Here is a 5,407-nt window from a genome sequence, read left to right on the forward strand (position 1 = left end):
ATTGAAGTGGCAGCTTATTCAAGCCACGCTTACCGGCGATAGCCTGGCCTATTTTAGCCAGCTTCGTGGAATACCCCCCAGGAGGCTGTTCCACAATCGGGGGCCATAATAACTGAATGCCGCCTCTCCGTGAGTTTTAATTCTAACTTGTGATATTGTTTTCATCTGACCATGGTCTTTCTTTGAGTTCCTTATTGAACTCCGGGCAATGAAACACATGGAGCAAAGAGTCGAACAAGCAGAACACATATAAACTTTTACAGGGAGTTTTCCCCTGGGACCTTTAGTTAGTTATCAGTTACTCACAGTGTGTAATCTGCTTCTTCATGGCGTTTACATGTTTATGGAGTAACAAAGCTGGATGTTCAGACTGAGCGTGCAGATTTTCTAACCTATACATGTTCCTGTGTTGTAGAGAAAAATTCCATCCATCGGTACACTTATCCATACTATAGAAGAATAGAAGGAAAAAAATCAATGAACTCCACCAAATCTTAACTATATCCTTGCTTGATTATTGCCACATTTAAGCCAGGACTTAGCCCAATACTCACCAGATCTTATCCAGAACTTATCCAGATCCCTGCCAAGGTCATTGGCAGGAATTTCACACTGATTAATGAACAGTTTGATGGGTGGGGCCACAAACACCAAGGTGTGATCATGGCCCCGCCCCTGACAGGCCTCCAGAGGGCTGTCCAATCAGATTAAAGGGGGTTTAGTGGAGACAGTAGCTAGAATGATGCATCAACAGGGGGACAGAATAAAGACTAAAGAGTGGAGAACTTCCTCTAAAGTGAAATTATTCATAGCTCATGGCTGTAAAGCAGCTCAGGATCAGGTTTTAGGACCCTGTGACCACAGGATTCTGTCATGAGGAGGTTCTGTTGACCTCTGCATGCAGACTCTGTGGGGGGGTCCTCCTTCAGCTGGGGTTTCTGCTCTTTACGGACTTCAGCCCATGGAGCTCCATCTTCTGACTGCGTGTTCTCTGGTAGCATAGCAACAGTTTCAGCACTCAGGAGGGGTGTTTCTGCCCCTCTCACACACACACACACACACACACACACACACACACACACACACACACACACACACACACACACACACACACACACGAACACAAACAGCTGGTAGCAGTCCACAGAGCAGGGTGGACAGATGATGAAAAGCACAGAGCTGCAGCTGGAGGGCAGGGTTTCAGTGTTTGCTGCTTTTCCAAACACCAGATTCAAACGTCCTCTGTATGTGAAGGGTGATGTATATCGTAGATCAACTCATGTTCCTCTGCAGGTTTTCCTTCCAGGATGATTCTCACATCACGTCTCTTTAGGTTCTGGTTACAACATCTGCAGCATGGATCAAAGTGTGTCCAATAACAGTCTGGCTTTAGTTCCTGACAGGCCCAGAGTGTTGTTCCTAAATTATTATTCCTAGTGTCCTCTACTAGTGTCTATTACTTTATTAGCGACTGTACTCTTCTTCTTATCTCCACCACCAGTCGTCCCTCGTGTCCATCCATTGTGTCTGTCGGTGTCGGCTCAGAGACGGTGGTGAGGGCAGAAGCCTGAAGTCAGACACATTAGCTGGCTGGATTGGGTTAACACTGATGATCCATCACAATGGGCTGGACTGGAGCTCATCTTCCCTGGACACAGTTATTGAAAAGTCAGGTGCACACAAGCACATCAAAGTACCATAAATCTCCCTAAAGTCACTTCAGCAGACAAGTGTTGAGAAGGAAGAGTGTTGAACTCACCTCTGTCTTTCCTGACACTCCTGACACCTGCCTGGACATCTAAAGCTGCAATAACATTGAAAAACGGATGTTTTAGATCTTTCTCTGAAGAAGAGAAATCAGAATCGTCTCTATCCGCCAAGTATCTGAAGAATACAAGCAATTTGACTCCGATTAACCACACTTTCTCTGTACAATTATTTTAAATACACACTAAATATTACAAAAAATAAAAAAAACAGAGCTCAAGCAGTAAGAAAAAATTGTTAATAAATTATTATTATTATCATAATCATTATTATTATTATTATTATATCAATTAATAATAATAATAATAATAATAATAAAGAACTTTGTCCAGAGAAGAACAAAAACACATACACATTTAAGTTAAAATAAAATTTAAACAGTGCACTGAATGTCAGGAGAACCCCAGGAACAAAAGAGGAGGACCCAAATGCAGATGAACTATATATGTATATATATATATATATATATATATATATATATATATATATATATATATATATATATATATATATATATTAACTAATCTCAATATTCTGTTACTCAAACAAAAGAAACAAAACCAAAAGTACCAATAAACTTACAGAACAAAACCAAGAGGCACAGGAGACATGGGACACGGGGCAGGACATATGGAGACAGCTATGAACCAACAGAGAACAAGGAAAACACCTAGGGCTCTAATTTCGTAGACCAGTCGCAGGCGCAGGCGCACCTGCCCTGCGCCGGCCTTCGCCATGCGCTCAAAGCGTGACCGGCGCACTTTGCAAGTTTCCTGCAGTGCCAAGAGAGGCGCAGTCAAGGCGCAGAGGAGCACATAGGAGCGCAGAGCTGCGCGTCCATGCCTCCCTCCGCGCAAATGGCAGAGAGGGAGGAGGAAAGCCGTGAGTGGGTTTAACACAGCCGAGCGCTGTTTTCACCAATCAAATGAGCGCCTCTCCTGGCCTTTAAATGCCCTGCGGCCGAGGCGCAGCGTCTGATTGGTCTGAGTGATCTCCAGCACCGTGGAAACAGTGCTGGTAGTGGAGACGGTCAGAGCCACTGTGCCTACAGCAGGAAAACCGACAGTGGGGCACATCGCAGGACACGAAGCGAGTCACCGTGTGGGCCAGCTCCCGGGACAGATTTAATCTGTTCCTTTGTCATTAATAAGAGAACAAAATGAAGAGACAGTTACACAGCTGGCTTATCCATTCAGAATACTTTTGATCCACTTGCACTCCTGGTTTGTCATCACCAAGCAGAGCTTTTGGTGATATACTGTATACTCTCCCAGTGTCTCCACCTCATCCTCCTTACAATAATGTACCCCATCTTTTTAGATCAGGTTCAAAATAAAGACTAAAACAGAGAAATATGGGAAATCACGGGTAAATCCTGAGTGACATACATTTATTTTGTCTCTTTTTTCTTCGTCTTTTCTCTCCCTCTTTTCTTTGAATTAAATGAAATGAGAGAACCAGATATATACTCAGTATCAGATGTTAAGGCTGTTTATTGATTAATCGTAAGATGTGCATCAAACTTCCAACTGCAGTCAGGTTAACTTTCCATTATGACAAACGGCTTTAATCTGACATCAGATGTGACGGGACAGTTAATATAGATATAAATGTATATGCTGGTTCAGACAGTTACATTAAATAGTGATTCCTGTGATTGTTTATTACATTAAAATGTGCCTGACACTCTGGAAACCTGCCTCTGAGGCTTTGATGACATGTGCGCACATGTGCCCCTGTAACCAAATTACAGCTGCGTGGGGTGCGCTCCGCTTTGCGCCGAGGATAGACCAGGTTGGAGCTGGCGAGCTTTCAGCGCGCTTTTTTGGCATGAAATTGTCACTGCGCCAACATGAATCTGCTGACACCTCCCCCTGGTGCGCAGTCACACCCATCTCTGCACAGATGGTCTACCAAATGGTTAAATTGGCAGCGCACAGTCGTGCACCGCAGGAAATTAGCACTGCGCAGGCTGCGCCAGGCTTGCGCCCTCTGCGCTGCGCCACGAAATTAGAGCCCAGAGACTTTATACACAAGGGAGTGATTAACACAGGTGGGAAACAAGACACAGGTGAAACACATGGGGAGCAATCAACAAGGAGGGAAACACAAGGAGAACCAAACCAAACACAGGGAAACTCAAGACAGAGACTAAATACATAAAAGACACCAAAACACTAAAGATAACCACAAAAAGACATACACATGACAAGAACTAAATCAAAACTACAAGGGACACAAACTAAGGACAAAAACAGGAAACACAGAACACTGATGAATAACTAGGATTAACACAGAGACACAGGACAAGAACAGAATTACAAAGAAACACAAGAAGACTAAAACACATAAAAACACAGAAATACACAAACCAAAAACCCAAACCATTACACCGAGAGCATGTCACAGAACTGAGCAATTTGCAAAAAGAAAGAAATAGACATGGAAAACTCCTGACATCCTGAAAAACCTCTATAATGCTTCAGATACTGACAGTGCTCCGTTTGGACGTGTTAGATAGAGACCTGGCTGGATTGAAAGTCAGTGTTTTGTGAATTATTATACCTGACAGTCAGAGACTGAGACCCGACCCTCTGTCCATGTTTTGGTGCACGCTTGCTGTTTCTGTTGACTCTTCCTGAGCGACCTTGTTACCTCGCTCACGGCCTTGCATGGCTCTGCTTCCATCATCAGGCTGTCCTTGGGCTCACAGCGCTGTAATTGGCCCATTGATTGGTGACAGGCCTGATGCAAAGCGGCCCTCACAGAGAAACGGCATGGCGACACAAGGTGGAGGTGGAGCTGATGCTTTCCTCCATCAGCCTGTGGATATAACAGACTGAGCTGACTGAGCACAGGCTCTGATTGGCCATACAGAGCTGGAATCTGTTGTTGGATGAAAGCATGAATCAGCTGGAGGACACTCTGAGCTGATCTTTGCAGCCCCTGTCACACTGAACCAAAACATACATTTGGCTGGAGCTGGAAAAGAAACTGATACCCTGGGGTTTCTGTCCTTTATTCAGTTTAACCATGGAATACCAGCTGCACAGATATCACTTATTCAACCTTTCATGCTGAGCATCTTTAGTCTTTGGTAGAGACTCTATCTGTTCTGACCTGCTGCAGACGTCATGCACAGACAGACACCAGCTCCTGTCAGCGTCCTCAGGAATCTGAGCCCATCCCAGGAGTGAGAGTTTCCACAGCTTTGGCAAACATTCCCTAAAAGTTGTTAACGGTTTCAGGAAAATGTTTCATGTAACGTTAAAAGAGCATTTTAAGAGTGTTTATCATTACATATGATGTTCCTGTTATATTATCTGCAAACAAAGGAAGAACTCTTTGGCTGCAATATTTTGTGAATGTTTTGGGGACATTTGATAACAAGTATAGAATGTTCCACCATAAAACATTCCTACAAAGTTCACCTGCAACAAGTGAAGATCACTCAAAGCAACTTTCAATGATGAGGATGAGGATGTTCTTAAGGTATCAACTACATGATTTTTTTATGTAAAGAACCCACAATGTTACATAACATCACAGGGAGATTCTTCTGAGAGAAACATTTGGAAAACTAGAAAAGCAAGTTCTGGAGAAATTGCACTGTGAATGCAGAATGCTGGAGCAGCTTGTG

General features: G+C 43.6%; 1 long non-coding RNA gene across 1 annotated transcript; it reads right to left on the reverse strand.

Annotated features, from left to right (window-relative positions):
- Window positions 1-1,255: 1,255 nt before the first annotated feature.
- Window positions 1,256-4,438, reverse strand: LOC141791762 (uncharacterized). Its single transcript, XR_012598336.1, has 3 exons — window positions 4,333-4,438; window positions 1,760-1,804; window positions 1,256-1,648 (listed from the first exon to the last, which is right to left on the reverse strand). It is a non-coding gene; the product is annotated as an uncharacterized LOC141791762 (long non-coding RNA).
- Window positions 4,439-5,407: the final 969 nt, after the last annotated feature.

The sequence above is a fragment of the Halichoeres trimaculatus genome, unplaced genomic scaffold (assembly GCF_033239565.1).
Source record: "Halichoeres trimaculatus isolate MK-OKI-2021-1 unplaced genomic scaffold, fHalTri1.1 fHalTri1_scaffold_1, whole genome shotgun sequence".
Taxonomy (NCBI): domain Eukaryota; kingdom Metazoa; phylum Chordata; class Actinopteri; order Labriformes; family Labridae; genus Halichoeres; species Halichoeres trimaculatus.